Consider the following 21,880-nt stretch of genomic DNA (forward strand, 5'->3'; position numbering starts at 1 on the left):
GATAACTTACAGATTCATAAAAAATTAAAGTTGGCAACTGCCATCGATATTACACTCATCTATCCTCTGCTTGGCTACATAGTCAATTTTCTTTAGATTTTTGGCCCCATCGACTATTTTTCTGTTATATACATTTTTTTTTTAACATAGAAGCACTCAGCTAATTTCAGCTAACCCTGTTAGCCTCAAATTCTCTGTTTTGTTTCTATATTTTAAAGTAATCACTTTATTATTTTTGTCTCTAGTTGATGCTGAAGCAAAATGCTGTTACCTAGGCTATATACATATATCACCTTAATTTATAACATCATTCAATTTTATCTCACTAAATCAAAAGTATATCAATCATAAGATATACTATTATTGTGGAAACTACTCAGTGTAGAAGAAAATAGTTCTGTCAATAAAAATGTAACATAATGCTTTTTTATTACTAAATGTTATCTTTGTTAACAGAGCTGTTTTAGCTGTGTTTGCATACATTTAGGCTTAGATATAAACATATGTTATTGGAAAAGACTTACACAAATAATTTGGATAAGGTATGTTTAAAACATTTTTCACCATTTGATTTTTCCTTATTACTTAAATCACTTTTCTACTTAGAGTTCAGAAGATATTCCTTATACAATTAAGAGCTTAGTGATAGTTTCTTACAAAAGTCTTTCATTATTTTCAAGTGGAATTTTCTTTTAAGCTATAACACATTTGAAACTGAGATTTTGCTTATCACACTAGATGTTTTCATAAGAAGATATTCAAGCAATAGCAGAATTTTTTTAATTAGTTCTTAAATTATGTGTCGAATGAAACTTAAGGGTTTGCATGTGTTAATTTGTGACCACATGAAGAACCTAGTTCATATATGTACGAGAAACAGCAATTACAAAATGATTGCCCCGACCAATCAATTGCAATTGATTGCAAGATTACAATTTCAAGACCAAGTGTAACAGAGATGAAAAAATGAGAGGTCTTGGAATGGACCTCAAATCATACCACAGGACAATAAAAATCAAAAGTCCGTATGTTGAAACACAAATAGAAGAGGGAATTAAGGTCTGCTCATATTAATTTGGCTAGTAAATAACTTACCTAAGACAAACACCTTTTTAAATTTTATTTTACTAATTTTAAATCTCATATTACTGTCCTGATAATTTGGAATAAACTTATGAATATAACTAAATTATTTAAATTGTAGTTATTATGAAATAATTTGGATATATCCAAATTTTATGTTTCTTATGCCTTTGAAATTCCAGTTTTTGTACTGATTTAAACTTTCAAATTATGAAATATATTAATAAATATAATTTTTGCTTATTGCTTCCTTATGTTAAAATCTCAGTCATAGAATTATATTTGACTTGGAAAAATGGAAAAGCATTACTGTTTGTTAATCAAGATGCTCATTTAGTGGCAAAACACAATCTTTCTTTAAGATTTCAACTTTTATTTGAGATCCAGGCGGCACCTGTGTAAGTTTATTACATGGCTATATTGCTCCCAGGTAGTGAGCATAGTACCCCAGAGGTAATCTTTCAGCACACACGTCTCTTCCTCCCTCCCTCCTCTTTCTAGTAGTCTGAAGTGTCTATTGTCCCCATTATTATGTCCGTATGTGCTCAATGTTTAGCTCCCACTTACAAGTGGGAAAATGCAGTATTTAATTTTCTATTTCTGCATTAGTAGATTTATGATCATGGTTTCCAACTGCATTTATGATGTTGCAAAGGATGTGATTGTATCTTTTTATGGCTGCATAATACTCCATGGGATATATGTACTACAGTTTCTTTATCCAGTCCACTATTGATGAGCACTTAGGTTGATTCCATGTCTGCTATTCTGAATAGTACAGTGATCAATATATGAGTGCATGTGTATTTTTTGATAGAATAGTCTATTTTCCTTTGGAAATGTGTCCAGAAATGAGATTCATGGGTCAAATGGTAGTACTGTTTTAGGTTCTTTGAGAAATCTCTAAATTACTTTCCATAGTGGCAGAACTAATAATGTATATTCCCACCAACAGTGTATAAGCATCTCATTTTCTCTGCAGCTTTGCCAGAACCTGTTGTTTTTTGACTTTTAAGTAACAGCAATTCTGACTGGTATGAGATGGTATTTCATTGTGGTTTTGATTTGCATTTATCTGATGATTAAAGATGAGCATTTTTTCATTGGCCACTATTATGTCTTATTTTGCAAGGTACCTATTCATGCCCATTATTTAATGGGGTTATTTGTTTTTCGCTTGTTGGTTTGTTTAAGTTCTGATAGACTCTGGATATATTCAATCTTTGTTGGATTCATAGTTTGTGAACATTCTATCTCACTCTGTAGGTTGTCTGTTTATTCTGTTGATAGTTTCTTTTGCTGTGGAGAAACTCCTTAGGTTAATTAGGTCCAACTTGTCTATTTTTGTTTTTGTTGCAATTGCTTTTGGGAACTCCGACAAATATTCTTTGCCAAGCCTGATGTTGAGAAGGTTATTTCCTAGATTTTCTTCTAAGATTTTTATATTTTGAGGTGTTACATTTACATCTTCAATCCATCTTGAGAATGGATGACATGTTTATATATGATGAAAGGCCAAGGTCTTTTTCAATCTTCTGCACATGGCTAACTACTTATCCCAGCACTGTTTATTGAGTAGAGAGTCCTTTCCCCATTGCTTTTGTCAGCGTTTTTAAAAATCAGGTGGTTGCAAGTGTGCAGTTTTATTTCTGAGTTTTCTGTTCTTTTCCATTGGTGTATGTGTGTGTTGTTGTACCAGTACATGCTGGCAAAACACAATCTTAATCAGAACAATCAGTCTTTGTTAAAATTTTTATGTAAACAATGTATTTAGAACTTCACAAATAGAAACAATCTTCCAGATATCTCATCTCTAGTAAAAGTTACCATTTTTCATCGGAGAATCTGTGAAACAGAAAGGTTAAATAAATATCTCAATATCACTCCGCTGGTTAGTGGCTGCATTCAAACAAAATTCAAGTCATTGATACATCTGCTTGTTCTTCCTATGACTTTATGCTGAATGCATGATAGCTTTGGATTTTTATTTTCATGAGGGTATTTGGTATTCTTCCTCTGAACATACCCAGTGCCTAGCACAAGGCACTGTCATGCATAGGTATTTCCCAGATTGCCAAATGAATGTCTTGACCATTGGGTCATAACCAGGAATTTAAATTGGATAAATACAATAGAAATACCAACATCAACATATTTCACCTAAAGTAGAATCTAATTTTTATATTTTTAAACTTTTAAACATTTTGTTTGTAATTGTTTCAAATTTTAATTATATATACATGCACTCATATATACATAATAAAAAAACATATAGTTTGACCATTATTATGGTATGCAGATAAAATAAAATACATTCAAAAAGCTTAAATGTACACTATTCTAATTTTTAGAATATCAAATCTCAGTGGTTGAAGTGAGTAACCTAGACTGATGCATGTGTATATAATATGTACATATGCACATAAAACAGCCCTATGTTTTATGTTTTCTCTATGCTATTTTTGGCTCATTGACTTGAGGGTTTAGAATGGTATATATTTTACCATAAAGCAAATTAAAAATGTTTTTTTTTTCTCTGACATAATATTGAAACAAGATGATACTTTAATTTTGTGTACTGGGATTAATGTGCATCCAACTTTCAAAGTTATTATCCATGTTTTTAGCCCATATCAGTTAAGGAAACAAATCTCATTGCTCAAGTGCTTTTTACATGTTTTTCTGCAATATAGTCAAATTAAAATTTCAATGCCTTCCAATCAAGACCATAAGCAGTGCAGTAATCAAGCATTAATTTAGCAAGTTCATTTTTCCATTACACTGTTTTCAACACAAAGTTACTGCATTAGTACAGCCCTGAGGTAAAATTGAAAGAGAGTGTGGAAGAATAACGGTGAGAAACACCTTGAGGTAAGGGTAATGGAGGTTGACTTTGAAATTTCCTAGGTCAAGCTTAAAATTGGCCTCTTATTTAATCATATTCAAGGGAAAAGATAACAGTATTTGAAAAATCTAAGGCATTAACATTTTCAAAATGTACAGCAGAAGCAGCTGTTCAGGGAAAAAAATCTTACTCTTTAATATTATTAACAGATCTTCGTCTTTCTATTAACTTCTTTCCCTTAAGTTTGATGCTGAAGACATTTTGAAAATATACTTTTCATTTTTATTAAAGGAATAATAAAGTGATTTTTTTATTGCAGCTTGATTTTGCATGTCTTAAATATGCATTGGTTAGGGCAGTTGAGCATAAGATTATTTCCTTGTTTCAAAGTGTGACGGGAAGTAATAAAAATAAAAAGGTTAGGTGTACCCTGCAGATACTGCTACAGATTAAGAATCAGAAAACAACAACCTGCAAGTCAAATCTTGTCCTCCTCCTGTTTTGCTGAATTAAGTTTTGTTGGAACACAGCCATACCCATTCACTTTTGTACTTAGTATGGCTCCATAATCAATAAGATTATAAGTAATCTCATGGGGATTATAAGTAGTCCTAAAAGACTAAAACATTTACTGTCTAGGTATTGACAGAAATATATTGCCAAGCCAACAGTAAGAGCTTGATTTAAAAAAAAAAAGATATCAGAATTATCCCCTTTTTAACTAGATGGGCTTGAATTGCCTCTTTCAATGGATGGTAATTGCATTCTTACTAACATACACCTCATGCCTTACTTCTGTTAAAATAAACTTCAGACAAATTAAATTTACCAAATTTGATATGAGCAAAGAATAATTCATGAATCAGGTTAACACCCTCAACCAGTGGGAGTTTGGAGAGCTCTACCAAGCAGTGTGAGCAGCAAGCTTTTATACTCCAGACACAGAAGAAAAGTAGAGAAATCCGTTTGGCTGCAGCTGGACATCTGCCTTATTTGGCTATGGTGAGATGAGGCATTTGCTTTATTAGGGCTTTGACTGCCTGTAATTGGCTGAAGGTTGGCTGTTTGTGATTAGCTGGAACTTGGCTGTTTGCCACAGTCCTGAGTTAGTTTTGGTTTGTTTACATGCTAAGTTAGTCTGCAGTTTGTTACCTAGAAACTTAAAGCAATGAGAGGTTACTGCTAATGGCCTCCTGCTTATTTAATTTAACACCTCTATTAAAGTTGTACGGACTGCTCATTCTCCAGTTATATTATTATTATTATTATTATTATTATTATTATTTGATATGGAGTCTCGCTCTGTTACCCAGGCTGGAGTGCAGTGACATGATCTCAGCTCACTGCAACCTCTGCCTCCTGGGTTCAAGCATTCTCCCTGCCTTAGCCTCCCAAGTAGCTGGGATTACAGATACCCACCACCATGCCCAGCTACTTTTTTGTATTTTTTAGCAGAGAAGGGGTTTCACCATGTTGGCCAGGCTGATCTTGAACTCTTAATCTCTGGTGATCAGCCCTCTTGGGCTTCCCAAAGTGCTGGGGTTACAGGTATGAGCCCCCACCCCCAGCCCTTCTCCTGTTATTTGAACAGCATGCTTCCTCTTTGTATTCACCTTTCTACACAGTCTCCCAATTTGTCCTTCCTTGAAGATCATACTTAAAATATCATCTACATACTTGCTACAATACTATTACCTTAATTTTCTTTATTTTTCTTTATAGCACTATGTTGTTGAGACTATGTTGGATGCCCTCCAAACCTATTTCCTATTCCCTCTGGTTATGAAAATCGTATTTCCCTGACTTTCTTGCACTTACTGAGTCACTGAATACTGACCAATAAAATAGACAGGTTGGATGCAGGACTGGATTCTAGAATCTAGAAGTTTCTATACAATCTTTGAGATTCCCATTCTTTTTCTTGTCTAACATGCAAGTCAGTAGCCTATGGGAAGAAAGGAACAACAAAATAATAATAATAATAAAAGGGTAAGATCTTAAATCACTCTTCAGAGCAGAGGCCCCATGCCATTCTATTTCAACTGAGATGTTAAGGGTGTTTGTGTTAGAAGATACTGCACTCTAACCTTAAACCCCTGTGATATGGTTTGGCTGTGTCCCCACCCAAATCTCATCTTGAATTCCCACATGTTATGGGAGAGACCAGTGGGAGGCAATTGAATCATGGGGAACAGTCTTCCCTGTACTGTTCTCATGATAGTGAATAAGTCTTATGAGATCTGATAGTTTTAAAAACAGGAGCTCACCTGTACAAGCCCTTTCAGTTTGCCTGCTGCCATCCATGTTAGATTAGACTTGCTCTTCCTTGCCCACTGTCATGATTATGAGACTTCCTTAGCTATGTGGAACTATAAGTTAAATTAACCTCTTTTTTTATATATAACATGCCCAGTCTCAGGTATGTGTTTATCAGCAGTGTGAAAATGAACTAATATAATATTGGTACTAGGAGTGGGGTGCTGCTATAGATACCAAAAATGTGGAAGCCACTTTGGAACTGTGTAACAGGCAAGGGTTGGAACAGTTTGGAGGGATCAGAAGAAGACAGGAAAATGTGGGAAAGTTTGGAACTCCCTACAGACTTGTTGAATGGCTTTGCCCAAAATGCTAATGGTGATATGGACAATAAGGTCTGGGCTGAGGTGGTCTCAGATGGAAATGAGGAACTTGTTGGGAACTGGAGTAAAAGTGACTTTTGTTATGTTTTAGCAAAGAGAGTGACAGCATTTTGCCCCTGCCCTAGAGATTTGTGGAACTTTGAACTTGGGAGAGATGATTTAGGGTATCTGGCTGAAGAAATTTCAAAGCAGCAAAAGACTCAAAAAGTGACTTGTGTGCTGCAAGGGCATTCAGTTTTTTGAGGGAAACAGAGCATAAAGATTTGGAAAATGTGCAGCCTGATAATGCAACAGAAAAGAAAATAATATTTTCTGAGGAGAAATTCAAGTTGGCTGAAGAAATTTGCACAACGAACAATGAGCCAAATGTTAATCCCCAAGAGAATGAGAAAATATTTTCAAGGCATATCAGAGGTCTTCATGGCAGTCCCTCCATCACAGGCCCAGACTCCTAGGAGGAAAAATTGGTTTCATGGGCAGGGCCCAGGGTCCCCATTGTGTGTTCAGTCTAGGGACTTGGTGCCCTACATCCCAGCTGCCCCATCCATGGCTTCAGAGGGTGCAATTCTCAAGATTTGGCAGCTTCCACGTGGTGCTGAGTCTGCAAGTCCACAGAACTCAAAAACTGAGGTTTGGAAACCTCTACCTAAATTTCAGGAGTGGAGATACCAAGGCAGAAGTTTGCTGTAGGGGTGGGGCCCTCATGGAGAACTTCTGCTAGGGCAGTGCATAAGAGTAACATGGGGTGGGAGCCCTAACACAGAGTTCCTACTGGTGTACCACCTAGTGTTTCTGTGAGAAGAGTGCCACCTTCTTTCAGAACACAGAATGATAGTTCCACTAACAGCTTGCACCGTGTACTAGAAAAGCCAAACACTGAATGCCAGCCTGTGAAAGCAGCTGGGATGGAGTCTGTACCCTTCAAGGTCACAGGGGCAGAGCTGTCCAAGACCATAGAACCCATCTCTCGTGTCAGCATGACCTGGATATGAGACAAGGAGTCAAAGGAGATCATTTTGGAGATCATTTTGCCCCACTGGATTTTTGACTTTCATGGGGCCTGTAGCCCCTTAGTTTTGGCCAATGTCTCCCATATGGAATGGCTGTATTTACCCAACACCTGTACCCCTATTGTATCTAGGAAGTAACTAGCTTGCTTTTGATTTTACAGGCTCACAGGCAGAAGGGACTTGCCTTGTCTTAGATGAGACTTGGACTGTGGCCTTTTGGGTTAATGCTGAAATTAGTTAAGACTTTGGGGGACAGTTGTGAAGGCTTGATTTCAAAATGTGAGGACATGAGATTAATGGGGGTCATGGGTGAAATGATATGGTTTGGCTGTGTCCCCACCCAAATCACATCTTGAATTTCCACATTTTGTGGGAAGGACCAGGTGGAAGGTAATTGAATCACAGGGGCACTCTTTCCTATGCTGTTCTCATGATAGTGAATAAGTCTCAAGAGATCTGATGGTTTTAAAAAGAGTTCTCCTGCACAAGCTCTCTCTGTTTGACTGATGCCATCCATGTAAGACGTGACTTGCACCTCCTTGTCTTTTGCCGTGATGAGGCTTACCCAGTCATGTGGAACTGTAAGTCCAATTAAACCTCTTTCTTTGGTAAATTGGACAGTCCCAGGTATGTATTTACGAGCAATGTGAAAATGAACTAAGATACCCTAAAATAATTTACATTCATGTTTGCTCTTACAAGTAGACTATAAGCTTCACATGCTTCATAAGACCATGGAATTTATTTTTATTCACTATTAGAACACTGTCTAGCTTGAATTTGTGAAACAAATAATTGAATAAATGTGTGGGGGAGACTAAATATCAGAATTGCTCAAGACATGTATTCCAAATCCACAAGGAAAACTTTTAGGTTGGTACCAAAGTAATCACAGTTTTTGCCATTGAAAGTCATGGCAAAAATTTTACAATGGTCCCTTAAAAGTACTTGTCCCTTTGAATCTGTGGTCTTATTGTTACCAAAACTTGGTCTAGGTCATGCTGCTTGACACACAGAAATCCAATCATTAAGACAATGAGTATTGCCAGGGAAGAAGGCTTTAATCAGGTGATGCAGCCAAGGAGATGGGAGATCAGTCTCAAATCCATCTCCCTGACCAACTAAAATCAGGGGTTTATATAGCAGGAAATAAATGTAACTACATGCAGAAAAACAGAAATTAGGAAAGAAAAAGGAAGACGAATTGGTCAACAGGAAGCAGGTAAACAGTCAGGCAATCATGACAGGTGAGACGTCTGGCTCTTCATTGACCAAATGCTGTGATCTTGATACCACCTGGGAAGACTGATGGTTGGTATACCGAGAAAGGAATTTAGTTAAGACAATTGTAATTTTTTCAGATTTTAAAAGTGGGAGGGTCAATTTCTATGTTTATTCAAAAGAAACCATAAACATCACTTCTATGGGACAATGTGGTCTCTTCAGGACAAAGTTATTGAAATCAATCTCTTTTCCAATCAAAGCTCTAGTTATGGCTATTGGAACACAGAGTCAGTTAATCAGTTTCTCTGAGCTGGATGAGCTGTAATTGTTTTAATATCGCTTATTTCTAGGCCAATGCTTGTTTAACTGCTAGAGAAAAGGAGAAACGTTGTAGCAGTTAGAACATAGTTTATTCTTTAATGTAGGGATATGTGGTTTAACACTTCCTTCCTGGGCGTGGCCTTGGGTCCTGTTTATAATTTGATATTTTATTGCCACGAATCATCTTTGTCTCTCATAGTATCTATTTTAACGTTAATGGTGCTGAGTTGTTGTGTCTAAACCACAAAAGGGAGGAGGGATAATGAGGCATGTCTGACCTCCCATTCCAACATGGTCAGAAATTCAGTTTATTGTTTTCTGGGGGCTCCCTGTCTGTTAAGTGGAGAAGTTTATGATTTTGTTTTTAGTTTACATCTTTATAATGTACTTGTTAGGTAAGTAATCTAAATATCTCCATTTTACAGATGAGTAAGTTGAGCCATAGAAAGACCAAGTTTCTCTGCCTTGGGTCACACAGCTAATAAGGTGTGAAGCCAGGATTTAAGCTCAGATGGTCTGGCTCTGCTGTGCTCTCAACTCATGTATAGTAATGATAGGAATACATCAAGAAAATGAGGAAAATATGGAATACTACAGTGCATACAAATTGCAAAATCCACAAATATGAGGGAGATATAGAGATGTCCTCTATTTTTTTTAGCTGAACTTCCTAACACAAACTTTTTTCTGTCTAGGAGCGATAACATACTTTTAGGTAATTAATTGCAGACTTAGTCCAAGCAGGTTTTACTTCATGATCTTAGGTTCATTTTACCCTCTGTCTATTTTCAAATGGTTTTCTCAAAGATCTGAGCAATAACTATCCATGTTCAAATCTTGTCTGGGTCCCCTTCTTTTTTTTTATTACAATCTTCTCGGCTAGTTTGCAGTTATTGTCGTATATCCTCTGAATTTTTCAAAGCATCTGAGAGCTGGATGGGTTGTAATTGTTCTGATATCGCTGATTTCTAGGCCAGTGCTTATTTAGCTGCAAAAGAAAAAGAGAAACATTGTAATAATTAGAGAATAATGTATTCATTAAGTGTAGGAGTGTGTGACTTACACCTTGCCTGGCATGGCTTCAGATCCTCATTCCCATACGGTGAAGAACCCATGTAAATCATTCACAGTGTCCTCCTAATCCTGAGTACAGAACTCTTCCAAACTATAGATATTCCCCAAATATCCCTGAGACTCTACTGGAGAGCCCTGGAGAACTCTGGAGCACTCCCATGTAACCATGTAAGTGTAGCTCTGCAGCAAATACAGGACGGTTGTTTTAGGACCTCTCTGAATAGATAGAACATGTTATTATAATATCTAATTGATTGTTATTGAATCATAGCAAAGCATGATAAAAGTCTAGAAAGTTGCTGATTTCCTCAGTCCCATTAGGGAAACAAAGTTCGAGATTCTTCTGCTATGGATTCTAAAATTTAATTAAAGACTATATTCTTCCTTTGGGATTTTGTCTTCATTACGGGTAGAAAATACATTTCCAGAACTCCTCAACAGGGACCTTCACAGGCAACTTAATGTGTGATTCTTGCCTTCTGCTTTTGCCTTAAAGAATCTGAATTCATCTGTGGCAGGAAAAGCTTACCTTTTGTTGAGACCTTTTGAAGGTCACAATCCAAACTACCTTCTACTTTTTCTCTGCATTTCTATGTAACAACCACACTTTGAGAGCACTGCACACAGGCACTCTCCCCTCTTATCTCCCTAAATGCAAAAAGAGTGGGTTATCAGAACATTTCTGAGACAAAAGGAAACGTTAATATTTTAAAATACTATCACACCACATAATAAAGAGTCTATGGCATTCATCCAACTGATATAAAAATCTCATCCATTAAGAGACCCATGAGATTAACCTTAATCTGAATTCTATTCAGGATTTTAAGAATCAAACAATAGCTCTAAACAAATTCCATAAGCCTTTTGTTTACACATATGACAGAGGACTTTGTGAATACAAAATAACCAAGACATTAGGGAGAGCGAGCACATTGATAGATCTACCAGGCCCTCCACTTAACACTTCTGTGTGTTATATCATCTGCACCTCAAAATCTTCCTTCACAATAAATTTTATTGTCCTTATATCACAATTTAGAATAGAGATTAATTTGGAACTTCATCCAGGCTTGCCTGAATACAAACACTGGACTTATGCTGCCTCCAAATTATCAATTAAAATGGATCCAAAATGACAAATTTGTCCAATATACCTTTTTAAAACTGTAAAAGAACATGACATTTTGGGTTTGAGGAAATGGAGTAAAAAAGTAAATCATTTTATTTTGGAGGAAGGTATTGAAATATCACATTAATTTAAAAGGAAATATAGTATTGAGGTTGAAAACTTTGTCCCCACTATTTTAAATCTTGACGACCATTTACCATTTGTGTGGCCTTGGGAAATAAAAAACAAAATCACACTCTCTCTAAAATTTACTCTTGTTTTCAGTACACAGTGTTATGAACTGGGTGTGTCCCCTCCCCACAAAAACTAGCAGGCTGACACCTAATACCCTATATGATCATATTTGGAGGTGGGTTCTTCAGTCAGGTGATTAGGCCATGAGTGTGGACCCCTCATGAATTGGATAAGTGCCTTTATGAAAGAGATGCAGGAGAACTCTTTTGCCTCTTCCACCATGTGAAGACACAGTGAGAAGGCAATGACCTGTGAACCAGAAAACAAACGTTTACCATTCTGAGTTTCTTTACCTGACTGAATTTCCTTACCAGACTGAATTTTCTGATGCTTTAAACGTGAACTCAGTTTCCAGAACTGTGAGAAATAAATGTCTGTTGTTTACAAGCCACCTTCTCTACGATATATAGCAACCCAAATAGACTAACACACAGGGGAATAATAATTTTGAAATATCAGCATGAAACACTGAACGTATATTCCTAAGAAGCTGTCTGGCACATCGGAAGCACTCTTTCAGTATTAACTACTGATAGTATTTAGCTGAACTAACAGACTCAATAAGTTAATTTATCCTGCTGTACCAGGACTTTAAGTTTTTAATCTGCCTGGTGATTCTTCCAAGCATAGCACTTTGACAGGAAGATGTTGCATCTCTAGGTGGTGGTGACCATGGCAAGTGTCATGACAGATCTGAGCCATGACATCATTTTACTTCAGGTATCCTCCTTCGGGGTTCTTCCTTCATCCTGAATGAGTCAGCTTTGGCTGATTCTGATTATGTGTTCAGCTTTATGAACTGTGTTTGCTGTTTTATGTATTTTTACCTTTTTTGTCCACTTTAGAATATTTCTTAGACACTCCTTCACTATATAAAAACATAATGTAGTTTACAAAATTCATTATGCCTTTACGCTCCCTCTAGGACACTTGATCAAATTTTTGCAACATGTAGATCATTCATTAATAGATAAAAGTTTTAAAGACTTATTTTTAAAAAACAGTGTTTTAAAAATCACCTTACAAGAGTAAAATGTCTTTATCCTAAGCATATGTTCATCAGATAAAAGCAGCACTGCTGTGAGTGAAATAGGCAGTTTTAGCTCTGCCTACTGTTTCACCTTTCACTCCCTGTTTGGCAGATGAAGTATTTTGAGTTGCCCAAGAGACGATTTACGAACCACTGCTCTAAGCCTACTCTTGCCTTTTCTCCTAGCCTTCTGCTACATGTTTCTTCCATTTTCAGTATATTATCACACAGGAGTCTTAAGTGTTTCTGATCAATTCAAATGTAAAGAAATTGAGACACAAAAATGCTTGCCTTATGCAACGACTAAAATCTATTCTATAGTATTAATTATTCTCATATATTAATATATATGTTTTCCTAACACTACTTTTTTTTTTTTTTTTTTTTTTGAGATGCAGTTTTGGTCTGTCTCCCAGGCTGGGGTGAGCGGCGCCATCTTGGCTCACTGCAAGCTCCGCCCCCCGGGTTCCCGCCATTCTCCTGCCTCAGTCTCCCGAGGAGCTGGGACCACAGGCGCCGCCACCGCGCACGGCTAATTTTTTGTATTTTTAGTAGAGACGGGATTTCACCGTGTTAGCCAGGATGGTCTCGATCTCCTGACCTTCTGATTCGCCCGCCTGGGCCTTCCAAAGTGCTGGGATTACAGGTGTGAGATCGGCCTTCTTAACACTTTTTAACTGGGACAGATAATTGTGTATTACATAAACAAATTTATTACTTAAAAATATTTTTCTTAATAAGACAGCATCCTATAATTTTTTAAGCATACATTGTCTGGATGTAACTCTAAAAATTCTCAACTTTCTCTCATAAGCATGAAAGTAATGTTTTTCCAAGTTTGGAAAAAAGTCATTTATTCTATTCTGAGGTGTTAGGAAAGAAAAAAGTCCCAATAACGTGATGTTTCACTATTTATTTTTACCTGAAATAGAGAATGGTAACAAGCAAAGATTTCTGAAATCTGTGTTACATTATCGTTCTGAAACACAAGCACAATGTTTTATGCCGTTCAACAAGTAGACATTGTGGTTAAGGGGAGGCAATGTTCTCATAACACTTTACTGTTCATTACTACTCAGTTTACATTGTCTAATTTTTGTTTTCAACATAGCCCTTTTAAGTAGACAAGACATTTATTTATTTTTTATTTATTTATTTATTTTTTTTGAGACTGTCGCCCAGGCTGGAGTGCTGTGGCGGGATCTCAGCTCACTGCAAGTTCCGCCTCCCGGGTTCACGCCATTCTCCTGCCTCAGCCTCCGAGTAGCTGGGACTACAGGCGCCGCCACCTCGCCCGGCTAGTTTTTTGTATTTTTTAGTAGAGACGGGGTTTCACCGGGTTAGCCAGGATGGTCTCGATCTCCTGACCTTGTGATCCACCCGTCTCGGCCTCCCAAAGTGCTGGGATTACAGGCTTGAGCCACCGCGCCCGGCCAAGACATTTATTAATACAGTCATATGTTGCTTAATGACAGAGCTGTGTTCTGAGAATTGCACCCTTGGGCAATTTTATTGTGGTGCAAACATTAGAGAGTGTATTTACACAACCCTAGATGGTATAGCCTACTATACACATAGAGTATATGATATAGCCTATGTAGGCAATTGTAACACAATGATATTTGTGTATCTAAACATATCTAAATATAGAAAAGTACAATAAATATATGACATTATAATCAATGGGACCACCATTGCATATGCGGTCTGTCATTGAGCAAAATAGTTACATAGTGCGTAACTATATAGCATATTGTAGTTTGAAGGATGATAAAATTAAGTCCAGAGAGTTTAAGTGATTATTTAACACCATCTAGCTGTAGGGATAACACTGAGATCATCTGAAACAGCATATTTTTGTTCTTTCCACTACAGCATTCTGCCAATTAAGTGTTAGACATTCAGCTAAAATGGATGAGCTTCCAAGATCAAAAAAGGAGGGAGTGATAAAATATAATTGTGATGGGCCATTGAAGGAAAATATGTTTTGCTACTTTGTTAAATTCAGGACTAGCTGATTAATTGAGACTGAGAAGACTGAACATTGGGATAGAAAGCTGACTTCATTAATAATGTCAAATCATTATGTTAGATAATTTTTTTGAACAAAGGCTTATACTAGAGCTTAACACAGAAAGAAGTATGTTTGTTCAGGGTTTTTTGGGGTTTTTTGTTTGTTTTTTGTTTTGTTTGTTTGTTTGTTTTGAGTTTAAAGAAGCAAAGCAATGCCTGTGCCATTAATTTTATTTCACTGACATTTATTTAGCTGTTGCTCTATCTAAGCCAAGTAACAAGCTAGAGGTGTTGGGTGAAAGATTAATACGATGGAGCCCTCTGAGGAGGACATTGCCAGCAGTCCACCAAGTCCATAATCCACCTCCTTCTCTGAACCGTAGAGCCAGTTCCTGTCTGAGATTCCGCCTTCTTATCTTTAGGTGTGGCCACAGGACTAAGTTTTCCACGGTGGAAAGTGAGTGAAAATAGGGTAACTAATCATCTTTCTTTGCCCATGACTGAGGGGGTTACCAGGACTATCTACTTTCAGTCCTAAAGCTGAGAAAGACCCTAGCAAATTAAGCTGACTTGGTTATCCATCTTAAGTGGAAATGATGTTGCCTGCTTTTAGGTCTGATTTCTAAGCACCTCCCATATGAATTTCTCCTTTCCAACTGACTGGCATGGAGATAACTGCAGTGACCTCAACAGCTCCAGCTTTTCAATGTCAAAGCCTCTGTGAGTCTGGGTTTGCATGTGACCGCTTGGAGCTGAGCCACCACAGATGAGGAGCATCTGATCTGTAATCCTGAGAGCTAATTTGTTTATGGGATGATGGTAATAAATTAACTTCCCAAAAAGCCACTAACTTTTGTGTCTGTTTTTTAACCACATCATATCTTTACAAAATAAGAAAATAATCTTGACCTTAAAGAACTTGCAGTCATAATGTTAAAAAACAAAAGCAGAAGAAAGAGGATAATAGTCTAATTTAAAGATAATTAAAACAGAAACAAGTTGAACTTTGCATTAAGTGATGTTTAAAACTGAAATGCAAACTTTTGTCATGGTATGTTCAAACAAATTTTTGAAAGGACATATCCAGAGATGTGATTACTTGAGAAATAAATGATGGATGTTGCTAATGACCACCCCTTGACCCTATATATCAGTGAGATTATAACAAAAAAGTACCACTGCTGTCTAGATTTCTCTGTGATAAGGGATACAAAATTGAAATGGAGGAGTTATAAGGACCCTGTATAGTGAAGTTTTGCTATTTAAATTTTAAAATTAAAGCCCTGTTTTAAAAAAAGAATATTTTTTTATTTAAATGCATATTCATTTCACAAAACTACTGTCTATTGTGTTCTATGATTTCTTTATTGGCACACGTAAGAGTCTCATTGCTTTAAAAATCATTAATCATGCAGATTAGTTTTAACAAGCTACGTTATTATTTTGTCAGTGCCACTTATTTGTCCTAATGTTACTTATCCTTCTCTCAAGAAGAATGATGTAACTCTTAACGTCAGTCATCTCATAAAGCAATAGCTGTGACTAGAAATGGTGGATATCAGGATACGCTGCTTATGATTACCACGACTGAACAACTTTAACTCTTCCAATTACTTTCTTAATCATGGTAATTAGATTTCTTTTAATTTGTTTTCAAACAACTATGGGTATTATCACTGCAATGTTGGATTTCTCTTCTGTGGTCAGATACAGCCCAATAAAATTTCTACATATATATAGAGGAGATTTTCATAAGAACCTATCACCAAACAATGAGTAAAATATGAGCTGAGATTAAGACCACATAGCCTTCCAATGATTCAGAATACTTCTTCATTAAGAGTTGATCCACCATTACATCACATATTCACTTTTAGATATTTTTTTTGTCAAAAATTGACAGATAAATTTGATCCCTCTTAAACAGGGTACTATTAATTGTTGATTTCCATTGCCAAACTTCAGAAATTTATGCTTTCTTCATAAGATATAACTATGAACTATGGGATTATTGATATATTAGTGTTTTCTTGGAAAGCAAACTGCCTTAGAAAATCTTCTAAAAATAAAACAAAATAAAACCACGTACACAGAAATCTTTTGGGTAAATGAAATGGCAACTAATGTACTTTCCTTATAATCAATACTTTAAATAGAACTCTTCAGTGAACATCAGCTATATAAAATATTTTTATTCCTCACATATAATTTCCTTCAGGACATACTGGTAAAATTGTACAAGCATAAGTCCAGATAGTACCTGAGAGTTGAGCCAGATTTTTGTGTCTATGACTAGGGTCTCTGGTGTATTTTCTCTGAATTGACAATGTACAAGTAGATACCATACAGTACATTAGGACATAAATAATACAGCAAAATGCTTTGAACATTGTTCAAAATTGTAGAAATTATTTAAACAGACAGAGGTAAAAATAAAGCATCCATATATGTGAAAGCTTAAAAATTTGAAAAGAATACACTGACACCCTGAAAAATATATATTAACAAATAAAATGCTAGGAAAATGTAAAAAAAAGTTAAGTTTCAATCACAAGTTCATTATAAAAAAGGTGTTTATCAATACACATCAACATTAAACTCTATACTCTTTTAAACTCATGACAACAGATTATAAGAGTGAGTAAAGATCCATTAAACCTATTTACAAAGATAAATCTTAACATGAGGAAATATACAAGTAAAAATTATAATCGTATTTTGAATACAAATTTCTCTCCATATATATATAAATAAGCCATAATGAAAATGTTAAGTTCAGAAAGATTAACTAGAAATGCAGAACTTCCCATTAGTGAAAGCATATCGGCATACACTTAAGAAGTATTCCATATTTACTAAGAGATTATAGATACTTTAGGTGGAAATTCGTAATTTTAGCTAAAACTAATATAAAGTTGGAAAGAATAACAAGCTAAAATAATCTGGGAATTTCTTATTTTATTATGAATCTTTCTTGTAAAGTAGATTGTATACATAAAGTCTGATTATATTTCAGTTTTTTGCTATTTAATTATTAACAAAATTAATATAGATATAAAAATCTCCGTATAAAATGAAAATGTGAAGGCCTAAAACAACTATTGCAACAAACTCTTTTGCCAATTTGCAGTATGATATGACTGATCACAATAGTTTATATTATGGATGGAATCTGGTGTGCAATATCATTAATTAAATCTCATCTTAAGATCTAGCATATATATTTCATTGGACTTAGCTTTATCATATCTAAGTTGATTCTGTATTAAAATACAACAAAATCACAGGCAATTCTACTTATATATATATAATTATCTAGATCAAATATTACAATATCCTCATAGGTAATATAAACAATGATATTTTCTGAAAATAAAAGCTGTGGAGTGAAGTTTCTTTTATTATGGAGTGGTGTTTCTGTAAATTAACTGGATAAATTACATGTAAGCCTAATACCACTTTCTTTCATGGTTGAGGTGTAAAATATTAACATAAGCTTGTTACTTGGCAATGTGAATTTACACATTTTCTTCCTTAACATAGTTTCATACTTGCTACAAGAAAATTGCTTTTAAATTTAAAACACTAATATAAATATTTTAAAGGAAGGCAAAGTATAAGCAGTTTTCTGGAAAATTTATAAATAGTCAAATTGGATATCAAACATCTAAAGGACCATTTACTTTCTAGATATCAATATGTTTTTCTGAAGCAATCTAGATAGAGATCTTAATTGTATTTGGAATTCATAGAAATTTTATAGAAACACTGTAAAATTTTTGCAAAATGTTTAGGTACATAAATTAATTTTTAAGCAAACATTTACTTTTTATAATTAAGTATAGCTCTTTAATTTAGAATATATCTAAAATTTTTAAATATTAAAATAAGTTTGGGCAGAAGAAAGTTATGGTTACTGAAACATATTTTTCAATCATAATAGTCAATCAAAATGTGACATTCCCAAAACAATTTTCAGACAGTCAAATAAAAAAGGGCTCCCTAGCAGAATCTTCAACCACAGTGTGCACGGGAGGAGTCTGCACTGGGGTGGAGCCTTGTTAAGTCTGCACCCTCTGCAGGGGAAAGGAGCCTGGTCTCCTGCTCCTGGTGGTACCTGTTGGTACCTGGTGGTACCTGGGATTCAATGTGTGAGGCAGGAAACCAGTTAGCAGAACTCTCACTTTGCTGAGAGTCTCCATTTCCCCCCACTTTTTTTTTTCCTTTTTGACCAATAAATTCCATTTTCCTCACCCTTCAAAGTATCTGCAAGCTTAATCTCTCATGGCTGTGTGACAAGAACACGGTTTTTAGCCGAACTAAGGAGAAAGTCCTACAACAGTTTGACATTTTTTTTCTGGACACTAAGCAATTACAGTTATTTAAATGACTACTTTTAAGGGACAAGAGCATTGAATTCTGCCTCACTTTTTTTTTTCTTTAAAATATATTATCTTTGATATAATCACAATAATTCCTCAACATTGCTTAATCCTCTATTTAATCTAAACCAGACACTATGTTATGGATGGGAGCATGAGGGTATGTGTTTATGGACAGGTGAAGGAGAAGAGAGAAAGAGCAATTACTTACAAACTTAAAAGTTTTCTCAGCTGAAAATCATGATGTATTTATATCTTATATTATCATGTCCTTGGAGAATCGTGAGTAGGGAGGTGGAGAACTTTTCTTAATCATTATTTTACCCTTTTTTTTAAGTGCACGAATACCTTTTTTTGAAGGTAAGCTTATTTTATCACAAAGTGATTCCGTCACAACTTTACGGTGATATTTACCAAATTAAATATGCAGTAATGAAAAATATATATGTCCTTCTGTCAGTAACTTCCTGTAGTATGAAACTTCATACTACTAGCTTAAATATTATCTTGTTGCAAACAATGTTTTCTTTATATATTGTTGCATTATATTACTTACATGTATGTATAGTAATAAATATAACTACCAATTAATTAGATTAGAAAACTTTCAAACATTCCCCTCTCTCGCCCTTGCTTCAAAACATAAAGAATTTAAGTAGTTTTCAAGGATAAGAAAATAAATGAGAAATAGCTCTTCATCAAACATCAGAATCAGTTGCTGTTCCGCTGTAACTAAAGCTATTTGTGAATAAAAAGCAACAGGAGGCCGTGCACTGTGGTTCACGCCTGTAATCCCAGCACTTTGGGAGGCTGAGGTGGGCGGATCACAAGGTCAGGAGATCGAGACCGTCCTGGCTAACACGGTGAAACCCCGTCTCTACTAAAAAATACAAAAAAACGAGCCGGGCTGTGGTGGCGGCACCTGTGGTCCCAGCTACTCGGGAGGCTGAGGCAGGAGAATGGCGGGAAGCCGGGGGGCGGAGCTTGCAGTGAGCCAAGAGCGCCCACTCACTCAGCCTGGGCGACAGAGCAACACTCCGTCTCAAAAAAAAAAAAAAAAAAAAAAGCAACAGGAAAAAAGCTGTGATTTTTTCTTTTTTTTTTTTTTTCTGTATAAAGTACAAAGAGGGAAGAAATGCAGGTGAAAGCAACTGGCTACAATTCAACAGAACAAATCATAGATGAATTTATGAATGAAATACCTAAAAATGACTACAAAAAGATGTAGGGGACTTTTCACTCTGCTTTCAGAAAGAGAAAGGTGTTTCTATGTGTACAATCAATTTTAAAAATTGTATTTTGGGCCACAAAAATATTAAGGACTACACATCAAAATATTTAAAGTGAAAACAAAAGTGGAGTGAACTAAAAAAAATTAGCAAAAAATATATAATACATAAAATCTTTTACTCATCAAATATATACATATGTTACATAAAGATCTCTTCATGATCAAGCAAATATAAATGTCAATTTAAGCAAAGGCATAGACCAAAAAATTACCAGCAATTGAAACATTTATTTTCTAAATATATTATAATAAATAAATGTATTTGAAACCAAGAAAACTGTTTTCCTTTAATGTCAGCCTTATGTTGGGACCAATGGCAAAATAAGTGGCTAAGTAGCTTGAATTTCTCACTAAACCAAGGAATGGAAAATAAAAAGTTCCGTGAACTGAGATTATTACCATCCTGTTCTGGAGTTAAGGATCTCCCATTCCCTGTATTTTGTCCTTGGTCTCTTGACCATCTGTGTGTAAACAGCAATTCTATTCCAGACCTCAGTCAGTAGACACTACCAGTTGCTTAGAACTAGGAAATACTCTGTTCTTCTAACCACCAGCAAAGGAGTTAATTTCTTACTATCATACTTTACTAGACATTCTAACAAATTTCAGCAGTTTGTGTTTAGAATGTGCATTTGTTTCCTTATGGAGTGACAGCTTTTCTTCCTTTTAAAAATAATAGCAGCATATCAAATTAGTCATGTTTATTTGGAACCCAGAGAAGCTTTGCCTCTGAAGGCCGGAAGCTCAGGACAGCTATGATTCAATGCAGAGAATAAGCGAATAGAAATAACAAATATTAAGTGCTACAGCACAGCCAAAGTAGCAGGCAGAGTGTGCTGATACTAGATGACATTGTGCTTGAAATAAAGGATTAATGAGAGTGGTGGTGTGCTACAACTCCAAGAGCATGGTAAAAGAAAATATCGTTTTTAGGTCATATGACCTTTAGGTAATGTGATTAGGTTTTCTGGGGTTCTTCCAGTCATGTGAAAAATACACATAGTATTCTGCTTTGCATAATGATTATAAGCATAAACTTCCAAGTCAGACTTTCTGGATTTAAATGCCGGCTCTATTGGTAATACTATTAACGGTCTTGGGAACTTACTTAAGCCCTTTGTACCTCAGTTTTCCTCTCCTTGAAGGGGTGGGGGGTCCCAACAAACAAGAAACTATCAATAAATGTTGTCGTAGTCTTTTGTTCAGTCATTGTTTGACACTGAGGGTGACCAGGCGACACTCTGATTTCAATTCTATAACACTACTTCACTTGAAACAACTTTATGTTCTGGAGATGAGAGATGCTGCAGATGAGCTTTCGCTAAACTATGATTTCAACGCAGTGCCGTTTTAGGGTGGTTTCAGGAATCACAGTAAGTTCATACCCAAAGTACCAGAGAGGCAGTCATACGAACGCTGAGGCACAGAAGAGTGCTTTTGTTTTTGGAAAGAATAAAACAATGTAGGAAATCAATATTGAAGTAATTCCTCAGCTGCAAATATAAAAACAGTAAAGTTTTTAAGACATATGTCATTCAGATAACACTTACGGTCATTTTGTGTATAAGGGGGTTTTATTCATTTACTAGTCAATGAGCATGG

This window comes from Macaca mulatta, chromosome 2, assembly GCF_049350105.2.
Source record: "Macaca mulatta isolate MMU2019108-1 chromosome 2, T2T-MMU8v2.0, whole genome shotgun sequence".
Taxonomy (NCBI): Eukaryota; Metazoa; Chordata; class Mammalia; order Primates; family Cercopithecidae; genus Macaca; species Macaca mulatta.